The sequence below is a fragment of the Ursus arctos genome, unplaced genomic scaffold, assembly GCF_023065955.2.
Source record: "Ursus arctos isolate Adak ecotype North America unplaced genomic scaffold, UrsArc2.0 scaffold_5, whole genome shotgun sequence".
Lineage (NCBI taxonomy): Eukaryota > Metazoa > Chordata > Mammalia > Carnivora > Ursidae > Ursus > Ursus arctos.
In genome coordinates, this window is record NW_026623067.1 from 56,213,099 (window position 1) to 56,227,858 (window position 14,760).

Genomic DNA, 14,760 nt, shown 5'->3' on the forward strand with positions numbered 1-14,760 from the left:
AGATAAGCAGGTGCACTTAGTCAGAAAAAAGAGTGCTCTTATCTTTACCACTCACACAGCACTTATCTGTCCTTTTGTTTTATTATTTTTTATTTTTATGAGTGTGCACCTCATCTCCTAGGCTGTGTGAGGGAAAAGTGCTATACAAAAGTATGCTTTGCATTCTCCCCACATCACCGCCCTCCTTTGTAAATAAACACTCAGTACATATATTATGCAGGTAAGGGAATTGGTTGACTTTTTTTTTTTTTAAAGATTTTATTTACTTATTTGAGAAAGGACACAAGCAGGGGGGAGAGGGAGAAGCAGGCTCCCCACTGAGCAAGGAGCCCAAGGTGGGGCTCGATCCCAGGACCCTGAGATCATGACCTGAGCCGCAGGCCGACGCTTAACTGACTGAGCCACCCAGGTGTCCCAGGAATTCATTGACTTTTTAAAGGCAACACAGAAAAAAATTGTATCACAAAAAGGAAACTTCTCTCATGTGAGGTCAATATGTTAATCACTTAGAATGTGTTCCACCTTCTTTTTCTCACATTTGGAAATTCTCTGTGTGTTTTTTTTTCTGGGTGGCACTCCGTGGTGTTGATGCTAACACTTGATAGTACCAGCAGATAACATGCACCAATGATGCAATACTTGAGTCGGGCAGGAATCAGCAATGGACCCTGAAAGCTTTCATTGGATGAAAGGTTGCTGGAAAGTAAGAGAGCCGAAGTATGACCCCGTGGAGTACTTACTGATTATAAAGGGAAGGCACCACCTGATTCAAAGTGAGCGTCACTCCTCCTGGGACAGCTTCATGGTGTCAGCCTCCCGATGTGACAAGGTACGAAGTCCACAACACCACCTATACAGTGTTCTTGCCAGTGGTGTTTGTTTTAAATCTCACATTTGGCAGGGGGGAGGGGGTGTACAAATCCAAATGGCGAGACATTCAACAGGACAACTGACCAGATTCTTTTTAAAAATGACAATGTCATGAAAGACAAAAATGGTAATGGGACTGTTCAGGAATTAAGGAGACTAAAGAGACAAAAGAGACATGACAATAAAATGCAAAGAATGATCCTGGACTGGCTCCTGGATTTTTTTTTTTAATTTATTTTTTTAAGATTTTATTTGTTTATTTTTGTGTGAGAGAGAGAGTGCAAGCAGGAGCAGAGGGTGGGGCAGAGGGAGAAGCAGACGGTCCATTAAGCAGGGAGCCAGATGCAGGGTTCCAGGACCCTGGGATCATGACCTGAGCCGGAGGCAGACGCTTAACCAACTGAGCCACCCAGGCACCCTGGCTCCTCAGTTTAAAACAACAACAACAACAAGGGTGCCTGGGGGGCTCAGTCATTTGAGCATCTGAGTCTTGGTTTAGTTTCAGGTTGTGATATTGGAGTCGTGAGATCAAGCCCGGCCTCCGCGGGCACTTTGCCAGAGTCTGCTTGAGTTTTCTCTCCCTCTCCCTTCGCCCCTCCCCTGGCTGGTATACATTCTCTCTCTCTGAAATAAATACATAAAATCTTTAAACAATAACAACACACCATAAAAGACATTTTTGGAACAACTGTAGCTGTGTGAGTATGTCCTACATATTAGATACAGTCATGTATTAATGTTCATTTTCAGGGGTCTGCTAATGCTATGGTGGTTGTTATGATCTGAATGTTTGTATCCCCCCCCCCCCAAATTCCTATGTTAAAATCCCAACCAACCTGATGGTATTAGGAGGTGGGGCCTTTTTGGAGATGATTAGGTCATGAGGGTGGACCCCTTGCGAATAGGAATAGTGCCCTCACAAAAGACCCCCGAGAGAGATCTTGCCCCCTTCACCACATAAAGAGGAAAAAACTGCTGTCTGCATCCTGGGAAGGGCTTCTCACCAGAACCTGACCGAGCTGGCAGCCTGATCTCCGACTCCCATGCTCCGAACCGTGAGAAATAAATTTCTATTGTTTATAACCCCCCAGGCTACGGTATTCTGTTAGAGCAGCCCAAACTGACCGTGGCTGTGTAGGAGAATGTCTCGGTTCTTAGGAATTCATGCTGAAGTATGTGGGGTGAAGTGTGACCCCCCATCTGCAGGTAAGTGTTAAATGGCTGAACCAAGAAAGATATCAATGAGTATAAATGATTGAGAAAAAAATTACTGTGTACATTAGTGTGTGTGCGCACACGTGCGTGCAAGTGCAAATGTCAGCAGTCTTAACAACTGGGGAATTTAGGTGAAAGATATAGCTCATTGTGCTAGCTTCTCGACTCTTCTGTAAGTTTGAATCTTCCAGCACAATAACTTAGGAAAAAATGAAAACCTATCTTTTTCCCAACTGTCAAAAAGAATACATGCTCGGGGCCCCTGGGTGACTCAGTTGGTTAAGCATCTGCCTTTGGCTCTGGTCATGTCCCAGGGTCCTGGGATTGAGCCCCACTTCATCAGGCTCCTTACTCAGTGGGGAGCCTGCTTCTCCTTTTCCCGCTGCTCCTCCACCCTGGCTCATTCTCTCTTTTTCTCCCTCTCTCAGATAAATCAGTAAAATCTTTAAAAAAAAGAATACATGCTCATTCACTGAGAAATTTTAGAAAACATAGAAAAAGCATAAAAATACTCATATGATTATTGCAGAGATCCCCTTACCATTTCCCTTTCTAGCCCCTCCAGCAGCTTGTACCTCGAAGGCACAGAGGCCAACCTTTCTAATTAAGATGCATGTAGGAAGATCAATAGGAGTCAGTTTGCATTTCTCAAGATCCTATCAGTTGGTTTCAGATCACCCTGGCTCTCTTGCTCAGGTTTAGTCCTTTCTGTTCAGAAGCTACAAATTTCAAAGAGAAGTCCTCAAGTGTTACCAAAAATTATTTTAAAAAACAGGAACATGCTTAGGTGGAGAGTTAAAATTCCACAAAATGCTTAAACAAATTCATTGCTATGACATGCCTAAAACCCCCCAAAGCCTTCCCGTTCGGTTAGATGAGAACACACATACTCAGGCTGTACGGCACCCGAGCCCTGACCTCCGCCTTCTGCAGACTTCATCTCCCACACGCGTCAACTCCCCTTCTCCTGGCGGTCTGTTCTTCGAATGCCTAAAGTGGCCCTCGATTTTGCTCTAGGATGTTTGGCTCAGATCTCAGAATGACTGGCTCCTTCTCATCATTAAAGTCTCAGCTCAAATGTCACCACTTCGGGGCAACCACAGGTGTCACCCTACCGCACGTAGCTTCTGTCCATGGGCTCTCCCTCCCGCTCTGTCCCTTTAGCCTGTTTCACTTTTTTTTTAAGTTAGTTAGTTAGTTAGTTTATTTATTCTCTACCCCCCAAACAGAACTCGAACTCGCAACCCTGAGATCAAGAGTCACATGCTCTTCAAACCAAGCCGGCCAGGAGCCCCAGCCTGTTTCATTTCTTTAAGTCATTCATCACTATTTGAAATTATCTTGTTCATTTTCTGTTTAATTATCTTTGTTGTAAGTCTTCTCCCAACTAAAGTAAAAGCGACCGTGAGGGACCCTGTCTGTCTTGAGTCCATTGTATCTCCAGGGCTCAGAACAGGGTCTGGTGTATAGCCGGTACGGAGTAAATATTTTCGGAGTGACTAAATATTCCCTTTCAGGTACAGTTCCCTAACGTGCCACTGAGACCACACCCTGTGTGGGTTAGCGTCAACATTTCAGGAGCTGAAGTAAGTTTCCCTTTGTAGGCTCCTAAAATTTCTCCTAAATAATCTCCAGATGAAGCCAGAAAAGCTGCCAAGCAGAAACCCCTGTAACGTGTAACAGGAGAATTGTAACTCACAACCAACAAAATGCCAAGAGAAGGTTGTCTGCTAGGAGTATATGAGTTTCATACCATCCCAGTTCAAGTGATTTTTCTAGGGTCAGCATTCCTTGTGATAAGTTAAGGATTATTAGTAGTACTTTTTTTTTTTAAAGATTTATTTATTTATCTTAGAGAGAGAGAGAGAGCGAGAGAGCGCATGAGTGGCTTGAGGGACAGAGTGAGAGGGAAAGAGAGAATCCTCAAGCAGATTCCCCGTTGGGCACAGAACCGACATGGGGCTCATTCCCAGGACCCTGAGATCATGACCTGAGCCAAAAGCAAGAGTCAGATGCCCAACTCAATGAGCCACCAAGGTGCCCCTATGATTAGTACTTTTTAAAGTTTGGGGACACAGGAAGTAAAGAGCCCCATGAAGTTAAAATTAGATATAAGAACACAGTATTTGCAGTATTTGGTTAATGTTTACTTTTTCCTCCTTTTTTTTTTTTTTTTTGAGCTTAAAAGATTCAGGAAGTTCAGTTCCTAAAAAAACCTGCAAGGCTAATTTTCCACTGCAAGGATGACTGATACAATTAAAACAAAAATAAGCTCCAAATTTCTTTCTCTGCATCATCTACATAATTGTGGCTGCATTCTGTCCCAGATTGAAACCCTCCCATCCCCTCTTCAGATGATGGTCTCAACTTATTCTGACCCTAGAAAGTTCTTTCTCCTTGTATTAGCGGATCATTATTCACAAAACAAAAGAATCTAAATGTAGGTCTCCAACCAACTTTTAAGAATGTCCCTAACTCTGTTCTTTAGAATGTTTATTATAAAAGATAAAATCCTCATAGAAAGTGCATCAAACATACATGTACAGTTTAATAAATTGTTATAAAGCTAATAGCCATGTAATCTGTACCTAAGTAAAAAAAATAAAATACTGCCAGTCCCCCAAGTACAGCTTGCTCTTCTCTTCCACTCTTACCTTATTTTCTTAAGAAAGATAATAATTTCTTTGCTTTTCTTTGTAGTTTTACCACTTACATATAGAGTCCCGAAATGATGAAGCTTAGTTTTGCCTATTTTTGAACTTTACATAAATGGAATCCAGACTGTATGTTTTTGAGTTGGGGGGGTGGGCTTGTTTATTTTCTTCAATATGTTTGAAAAATTCAACACGTTGCTGGGGGAATCTCTAATTGGCTCATTCTCATCCGTAATACTCCATGATAGAATTTTTTTAGGCTTTTTTTTTTTTTTTAATAGCTGCACTCTGAAATCTTTCTCTGGGTAGGTAGTTTTAAGGAGTTTGGGTATTTTTTAGAGAGAAAAAAGGCAGTCCTAGAGTATAGTAACACTGTTATGACGTTAGTTCTGGAATTAGATTACTTGGGTCGAATCCACACTCTACAACTTAGCAGATGTTTTGAGTAAACAAAGAAAACTTTCTGAGCTTTAGTTATCCCCAAATGGGGGAATTAATGGTACCTCATAAGATTGTTGTAAGGACCAAAAAAAAAAAAAAGTCCATAAAACAGCGAGGAGCCCAGCACAGGATAATGATGGCGTTCGCAGCTACTCTCATTCCAGTTGTTGAAGTTTCCATCCAGGTGCTCACTCTTTTGAACCTTGGATCCCTCCAGGAAGATCTTGCCCAATACCTAGCAATTGAGGCGATAAAGGTTTACTCACCATGTGTCACCATCCTCTCAGAATTTGCCTTCCCAGTGACTTCCCCAAGACTCTCCATAAATCTGTACCAGGAAATTGCCCTCCAGGGCCTGGGAGCCTCCCCACTCATGACTGGGTGGGGAACCCAGAGGCACTTCAGGCCAGGCCCTCCCCAACTCCAAACTGAGTTGCCCTTAACAAATGCCAATCACTGAATTCATTCACTAAGCAGGTGGAGCAGAGGGGAAATACTCTAATCTCTCATCTTCCCTCCTCTGAAAACTCCTCCTAGGGATGTAAGCCTTGAAATGCTGTGAAGGAATGTGCTGTTTTCGATGGGCAGGCTCTGCAGGTGTGTTGGAATGGGGAATCAGGTTGTGTTCATTTGCTCATCCAACAAATATTTATGGAATACCCATGTGACAGGGACTGTTTCGGGCAGACGGGACAGAGACTTGTTAAACTTACTGAGACTTGTCATGTGGCCAAGTATATGGTCTGTCTGGTGAACGGCCCATGTACTGCTGAACAATCCTAGGAAGAGAGTACTGTTTACCATCATCCTGTATTTACAGTGGAGAAAAAAAAGAGGCTTATGCAGTTTTAATTTCCCTGAAGGATTAATCTTATCCAGCTAAGTGGCTACATTGAGATCTGAACCCAAATTTCTTTTTTTTTTTTTAAAGATTTTATTTCTTTATTTGACAGAGAGAGAGACAGCCAGCGAGAGAGGGAACACAAGCAGGGGGAGTGGGAGAGGAAGAAACAGGCTTCCAGCAGAGAAGCCCGACATGGGGCTCGAACCCAGGACCCTGGGATCACGCCCTGAGCCGAAGGCGGACGCTTAACAACTAAGCCACCCAGGTGCCCCTGAACCCAAATTTCTGACACCATATTCTGAGCTCTGAACTTTCTCCTTTAGATAAGAAAAAAAAAAAAAGAAGAAGAAGAAGGAAGAAAAACTGGTTTTTAAAATCTTATCATTCATTTGGCTGCATGAAAAATCAACAAATTTCTAATCATAGGTCTTCTGAGAATAATATTTACTTTGTTTCTGAGTCATGAGCATTTTCATCAAATAATGTTCAATAGTGTATGATAGTCAAAAATACTACTGAGTTGCTGGGAAGGAGTATTTGATTAAAAATAATTAAAACTTTCCTACAATTTATGATTATAGAACATGATTACATTGAGCATGTCATCACATAGCATTCAACAAACTTTATCTTACTATTGAAGAATGATGTCTTTAGGTTTGGCTTTTCTTTCTGAACATTTTCAACTACTACCTAATATGCACACCATTAGGAAACAGTTAAAAGAACAAAGTTTTTAGATTTTTCAATGTTGTGAGCATTGTCTGGGAAATTAACCTCAATGGAACAAAAACACTACATAATATTCCAATAGAAATTTAGCTCGGTATTAAATTGACCCATATGAAATTGCCATTTTGTAGTTAAAAATGTAGATAAATCTTACCAATTCATATAGTTCAACTTAATAAAACTGATTATACCATCTTCATGAATTTGGCAGTACCTAGAATGTATGCTTCACAAAGACAGGAATTTCTGGATTTTGTTCACTACTGTTCATGTGATAGGCCCTCAGAAAATGGTGGTTGAATGAATGAATTTGGGAAGCAAATAAAATATGGCAACTCATCTTCCATCTTTTTTTTTTTTTTAAAGATTTTATTTATTTATGTGACAGAGAGACAGCCAGTGAGAGAGGGAACACAGCAGGGGAGTGAGAGAGGAAGAAGCAGGCTCCCAGCGGAGGAGCCCGATGTGGGACTTGATCCCGGAATGCCAGGATCACGCCCTGAGCCGAAGGCAGACGCTTTAACGACTGCGCTACCCAGGCGCCCTTCATCTTCCATCTTAACACATGCCTTTGGGTTTAGGGTTAGTGTGAGAATAAGAAAAATAACATTCTATGTATAAGTTGGTCTCTTAAAATGATAAAAAGTTTAATTAAAAAACCTAATTCACCCAAGAAAATTGAAAACATACGTCCACACAAATGCTAGAACATGCATGTTCATAGTGGCATTATGGATAATAGCCAAAAAATAGAAATAACCCAAATGTCCACCAACTGATGAAAGTTTAAACAAAATATGGTGTATCCATGCAATGGAACATTATTCAGCCATAAAAAGGAACAGAGTGGGGTGCCTGGGTGGCTCAGTCGGTAAGTGTCTGCCTTTGGTTCAGGTAATGATCTCAGGGTCCTGGGATCTAGCCCAGGTGGGCTCCTTGCTCAGCGAGGAGCCTGCTTCTCCCTCTCCCTGCTGCTCCCCCTGCTTGCGCTTGCTTGTTCTCTGTCAAATAAATAAAATCTAAAAAAAAAAAAAAAAAAAGGAATGGCGTACTGGCAGGTACCACAACATGAATGAACCTTGGAAACACTATGCTATTCTTAGACAATAAAGGCCACATATTGTATTATCCATTCATATAAAATGTCCAGAATGGGCAAATCAATAGAGACAGAAAGTAGGGTAGTGGTTGCCAGGGTCTGGAGGCAAGAAGCAATGGGGAGTGATTGCTGATGGATACAAGACTTCTGGAGTTAGACAGTGGTGGTAATTGTACAACCTTGAGAATAGAGGAAAAACCACTGACTTGTATGCATGCTTTAAAATTCAGGGTGAATTTTATGGTATGTGAAATATATTTCAATTTTTAAAAAGTGGACGAAAACTCTAAGTTCTCTTCAGAACATATCAAAGTATGCTATAAAATAATAGACTGTGTTTATAAGTCTGAGAGTATTAGGAAATGTTCCCTTGTTTAATTATAAACTGAATGGAATGTTTGGAGATTTCAGTAATCTGACAGCGAACATTAAGAGGATTAACCTGACTTCCCCAGTGTTAAGAACACCAATTTAAACTGCATCATTCAAAAACTACGTGGTCATGCTAAAATAATTATAGCAATGATTTCCACACACACACACACACACACACACACACACGATTAAATTAACTACCCATTAAGGCTGTCCTCATTTCAAATACCTTATATTTATATAATGCTTTTACTTCCTTAAGTATTGAATTGTACCTAAAGATCTAATGTATGGGAGAGTCACATCTCTAACCATGTAATTAAAGGCAGAGAAATGGGTGGGATTGGACAAAAACTAATTAGCAATGCTGACATTCCAGATTGGAATACTAAGTACAGCAGGAATTTAAGAAACTGAAATTCTAGCCTTCAATTCAGATAGTTTAATTGCAACAACTAAAATTGCAATATTCTGGCGTACAATTTTTTTGGGTATTTTTTTAAATTTAAATTTTAGGTAGTAACATACAGTGCAATATTGGTTTCTGGAGGGGTGTCTGCGTGGCTCAGTCGTTAAGCGTCTGCCTTTGGCTCAGGGCATGATCCCGGGGTTCTGGGATCAAGCCCCACATCGGGCTCCTGCTCTGGGAGCCTGCTTCTTCCTCTCCCACTCCCCCTGCCTGTGTTCCCTCTCTCACTGGCTGTCTCTCTCTGTCAAATAAATAAATAAAATCTTTAAAAAAAAATATTGGTTTCTGGAGTAGAATTCAGTGATTCATCACTTACATACAATACCCAGTGCTCATCACAAGTGCCCTCCTATTAATACCCATCACCCATCTAGCCCATCCCCCACCCACCTCCCTCCATCAACCCCCAGTTTGTTCTCTATCATTTAGAGTCTCTTATGGTTTATTTCCCTGTCTTCTTTTTTTTTTCTTTTTGTCCTTCCCATATGTTCATCTATTTTCTTTCTTATATTCCACAGATGAGTGAGATCATATGGTATTTGTCTTTCTCTGAATGACTTATTTCACTTAGCATAATACACTCCAGCCCCATCCATGGCATTGCAATGGCAAGAGTTCATTCTTTTTGATGGCTGAGTAATATTCCATTATGTATGTATTTATATATACCACATCTTCTTTATCCATTCATCAGTCGATGGACATTTGGGCTTTCTCATAGTTTGGCTATTGTCGATAATGCTACTATAACATGGGGGGGGGGGCATATATGCCTTTGAATCTGTATTTTTATATCCGGTGGGTAAATACCCAGTAGTGTAATTGCTAGATAATAGGGTAGTTCTATTTTTAACATTTTGAGGAATTTGGAGTACAGGTTTAAAAAATATATTGATATACTATATACATATATAAAAGGATACACAATGCTACGTGTTAGACTACGAATTTTCCTAAGTGAGCACTCCTATGGAATCAGCCTCCAGATCAAGAGAATATTTCCTAAGCCAAGAGAATATTAAAATAGTTTAAATCCCTTGGGGGGGGGGCAAAGGACCTTGAGTTCGTAATAATGTATACTGCAGTATGAACTTCATTTTCATGGCAAATTTACCAACAACTGTATCTATCATCCTTCACCTTCATTTAACCACTCTGAGTAATGGTCTTTTTGGCTCCAGAGATTCAGAAACAGTTCCCCCCCCCCTTTTTTTTTTTAAGATTTTATTTATTTATTTATTTATTTATTTGACAGCGAGAGAGGGAACACAAGCAAGGGGAGTGGGAGAGGAAGAAGCAGGCTCCCAGCGGAGGAGCCTGATGTGGCGCTTGATCCCAGCACTCTGGGATCACGCCCTGAGCCGAAGGCAGACGCTTAAGAACTGAGCCACCCAGGCGCCCCCCAGAAACAGTGCCTTAATTTACGAATGACTTTTGAGATCTCCCACTTCTGGCTTCTTGTTTCCAACAAAATCTTAACCAAATTCTCGGAGCAGAAAAGTGTTGAGTAAGGACGGGCATTTCGTGTCAGAGGGCTGAGCGCCCCTGGACCCCCTTCAAACACTCCCCTCCAGACCTCCCTTGGCCTCGCGTCGCCAAATACTCCTCTCTTCTACGCGAAGCCCGCGGAGCTCGCAGCGTGCCACAGCGAGGTCCAGGGCCACCCGCACCTTGGGGGAGCGGGGGCCGCTCCTCTACGCTCGGTCCCCAAAGCTGCGCTGTTCCTTTAACTGGGATCGCTGCGAGGGTGTGCGGAGAAGGGCTGGTTCCTCCCGCCTCCAGCTCCACCGCTCCCTTCCCCCTCCCATCCGAGTTTCAGGTGAATGGGTCACTGAGGGAGGAGACGGCCACAACACGCTTCCTCGCGGGCGTGCACCTCCCCCCTTCTCCTTCCCCTGCAGGAGGCGGCGGGACTGCAGGGAGAGCTAGCCAGAGCACCCGGGGACCCGCGCTCTGTGCAACAGGTGAGCTAGTCTTGCGCGGGCCGCAGACCTCCAGCACCAGTCGGGCGTTGCTGCGCATGCCCGGGGGCAGGACGGCCGGGGTGTGGGGAAGGAGAAGGAGGTGGTGGAGGAGGAGTGGAAGAGGACTGAATTCCTGGTCTAGTCCCTGGCTGCGTGCGGGCGGCTCTCTCGGCGTCAGGTGCGCTCGCCAAGTAAGCGCTTTCTTTGGCTCCCGCTGTCCTTGGTGGGTCGGGCGGGGCTGCGGGGGGTAGGTGAGAGTTGGGCGCGGCGCTGGGGGCGCACGGTAGCCTCGGAGTCCCCGCGCGGGATCGTGGCTCGGGTCCTGTAGGGGAGGCGCGGGGGGGAGGACGCCCGGCGCTAGTTTCGGTGGTGGTTTCGCTCTGGGCTGGGACTGGCGGGAGTCTGAAGGGAGCGGGTCCGCCGGGGGAGCAGAGTTGTTCTAATTTAGAGGCTGCCTCGGCGAAGGGCCGTTTGGAGCTGCCGATCAGCTCTTTCGACGGAAAGGCTTAGAGCTCCCTCTGTCCAGGCGGCGCGGGCACCTTTTCGCTTTGATGGGGGGCGGGCGGGCGGTTCCCGAACCGAGCGAGCCCAGCGCTCAGCTCTTCGGACTGTAATGCTGAGAGGTCCTCAGGAAGAGGGGCGCACGCCCGGCTCCTCCGGGGTTCTGAGCCTGAGCGCTGGAGCCGGGGAGCGGGGGGCGCTCGCTGGCCGGGGCGGCTGGGATCCCGGGGCTCCGGGAGGACCTCATCGATTCCGCCCCACCCACCCCGCCGGTATCGCGGGCAGAGAGGGGGACCGGTTTAATCCGTGAAATATTGCTAGAGCCCTGGGGTGGGCCGGCCGGCTCTTGGCATCCAGTTAGTGGGAGTTGTGCGAGCCCGCGTCGTTTTAAGCCTGGGGGCGGGGATTTAATTTCGAGTGAGACTGTACTTCGAGGGAAGCTGCTCACGCCGCGGATTCTCACCCGTGACCCAAAGGCCGCCGCCAGGTGGGCGGACCTCCCTCCGGGCGGTCCCAGCTGGGCGCGCGCTGGCGCGCACCGGCCGGGGCGCAAGGACGCGGACCTGCCGCGGGGCTTGGACACCTACGGGGAAGCGCCGGCCTGCGCGCGGCCAGCCGACATGTTGCTGCGCCGGAGGAAGTGTGCGGGGAGAGCGGGGTTGAGGGGCCAAAATGGCCTCTGCTCGTTGGGGGTAGAAGAGCCATCCCGAGCCCCTGTGTCCCAGGTGAAGCGGGAACCCCGAGAAGCCACGGCATCCTCGGGCCGGCCCTGGGGCTGGCTGGGCACACTGCCCACCTGGAAAATGAGCCGGGGCGGGTAAGAGGCAGCCTTCCAGATTAGTGTGTGGCCCTCACGCACAATAGGTGTATTATTGGGATCCCTGGAAAAGAGAAGCCTTCCCATCAAGGCACTTCTGGTGATTCTTGGTGTAGCTGAAACCTCGTCCTTTCTAGACGGAGGTAGTTTTCTCAAGCTACCCCTTCCCAATAGAGTAGTGTTGCTCTTGCACGGTGCAGATGAATCTTTATTTTCTCTTTTGGGTATTTTAAAATACACATTGTAAATGGCGAAGCCACAGTAATAGCTATCTCCACAAAGCAACACTTCTGAGTAGTTTTTTGCATTTATTTAGTTATTAGGTGCCGCCTTGATTAAATGATGGAGAGGAGGATGGCGAGATTTGTGCAGCTTCCGGGCTGGTTAGGGAAACGATGGCAGTGCCTCCTAAGAGCCAGACACTGTGCTAAGAGAGTTTTGTACTTTGTATCCTTTAATGGTACTGACAATTCTAAAGGGTAGATCTTAATAGAACTCCGTTTTAAAGGTAAAACACCTGTAGGGGAAACATTACAAATGGCGTGGCTTGAAAACTACATCGACTAATCGGGGAGGGTATACTAGAAAAGCAGCCGTCCTTGGTATTCCGGCACCAGAAGGATTTGGTGTTTTTCTGGAACTCTACTTTTGACTAGTCGCGCTGGTCTCATAGAATATTGCCACATCTTGTTTGATGTGAAGGTAAACTTTGTTTTTTTTTTTAAAGATAATGTTGGAATTATTGCCCTTTCAAAATTACAAGAGATTACTTAGGACCACACAAATTGACTGATATAAAATCTTTCACCTGCCCAGGAAGCTGCCAGAAGGGACGTTTTCTTCAGTTGCATTTTAAGGCTTACTTGATTAGAGTCGTGAGCGGGCTTTTTTCATCCAGGTTATTATTTATGGAAATACTGGGGTAAAAAGACCCTGAGGATTTTTGTTACAGCTTTTGTTTTAGCCTCTAGGCTTGCAGCTGTCCCCTAGTGCTGCCTTGGTTCCTAACCTTGACTGTGGTATGAATCACCTGTGGATCTTAAAATAGATTCCGATTCGTTGGTCAGATGTGGGGCCTGAAATTCTGCTTTTCAACAAGCTATCAAATGATGTCCATATGGTTGTGTGTTTCACTCTTTTCTCTCCTTTAGATTCTAAGCACTTAACTCATTTGGTTGAACGTAAAGGATTATGTTTAGTGCTAGCATTGTGAGGAACTTGAAGGCATTCACAGCTGTATTGAAATCCCATCTGTAATATGGGCTGTTGGTTTTATAAATCAAAATGTTGTTTGATCATCACTTTGTATCAGGGACTTTAGGGATCAGTCAGAAGAGTGATGGTCAAGAAAGACATCTAGGTGCTTGTAAACTTGGTATTTCAGTTGGGGTGGAGATGGTGGCAGTTTAAAAAATTAAAAAAAGAGAAAAGAAAAAATAATAATTAGTAGGGGGAATTTGCTCTGAAAATACAACAGGTTTGGTGGATGGAGTGGGTGACCGGAAGGGCACCTCTGAGGAGGGGATATTTGAGGTGAGACCTGAACAGCTGGTTCCTGCCCATTATGGACAGGAAATGCCACGATCAAGTCCCTCCTGGGACTGACACCTTTCATCTCGGTTGAGGTGCTGAAAATATATGGCTGCTTAAGAATCATCTGGAGAGCTTATTTAAAATGCAGTTTCCAATACAGAGCTCATCTATTGTAAAATCTGCCTAATTTAAAAATTTTAGACAACTCACTAATTATGTGCCAATATATAAATAGAAACATTTAGTACCAGCCACAACTTTTAAAAACTTCTTAAAGGCAAATTAACTATTGCTGCATGTGATTGAAAAGGGGCATAATATTTTCAGGCTTTTCTTCTTTGTCTTAGCTTAGCTTTCTATTAGGACAGCTTTGGCCAGTAAACATTTTTAAGGGGAGAACTTTTTTTTATATATATATTTTAACAAGCTTACATGTTTAGTAAAAGTCTGCTGTTTCCCGTATGCTCCTGACTCTAATTCAACTGTTTGACTTAACATCCATCTTTCACTTGATACAGGTTCTGCGACCGTGGCCATTGAGCCCCTTAGGCCGGATCCTGTATCCTCTTCATTCATTTTAGTTTGTCCTTCACTCAACATACATTTATGGAGCAGATAATGTTAATATTGTCCTGCTGGGGATTGGGTAACAGTCTGTTCTTCCTCCCTTTTTTCCTTGGCTGTGACCTGAAAACACAGTCCCATACTGCCTTGAAGGAGACATTAGCATTCCTTCCGTCCAGTCTCCCCAAAAGATCAAACAACTTAAGCTTTGCATAGATGGCTTGAGATAAAAATTGTTGTTTGTTATTTTTGAAGGGTGTGTGGAGTCAGGGTAAGGGAGAGGCTTCCTCACATTGACATGAAATGTGATCCTGTGGTATCTTTTCTTCAAAGAATGGTTTCTGGGACTACAAAGACAGTTCTGCAGATATTTGAAGGCTGCTGCAGTGGTCCTTCTGATATTGATATGACCGGGCCAAACATTTCCCGTTTCTTCAGTCATTTGTCTTAAGACATGGTTTTTCTAGTTCTTGAACAGTCAGTCACCTCCAGGAGAGGCACCTAGTTTGAGCATGGTGTATGAATTTCATGGTTATGCAGAAGTTTATTTTTAAAGTGTATCATTCCTAGATGGAAGCACTGTCTGTGAATACTGTGAAAGTTTGGGATAGCTTGTTAACTTTGTTGAAATTCTCACCAAGGAAATGCACTTTTAAAAATTGAGTCTCCCTTTGTAAAATGA

General features: G+C 44.1%; 1 protein-coding gene across 4 annotated transcripts in view; it reads left to right on the forward strand.

Annotated features, from left to right (window-relative positions):
* The first annotated feature begins 285 nt into the window (after positions 1–285).
* OCLN (occludin) overlaps positions 286–14,760 on the forward strand; it is a 62,084-nt gene continuing 47,609 nt past the window's right edge. Inside the window, exon 1 of one of the 4 annotated variants that reach the window (XM_048220857.2) lies at positions 286–829. The gene's annotated coding sequence lies outside the window, so the exon portion shown is untranslated. Of the gene's footprint in view, positions 830–10,312; positions 10,855–14,760 lie in introns of those variants that run through there. The other 3 variants (XM_026498832.4, XM_048220855.2, XM_048220856.2) reach the window with 3 other exon arrangements.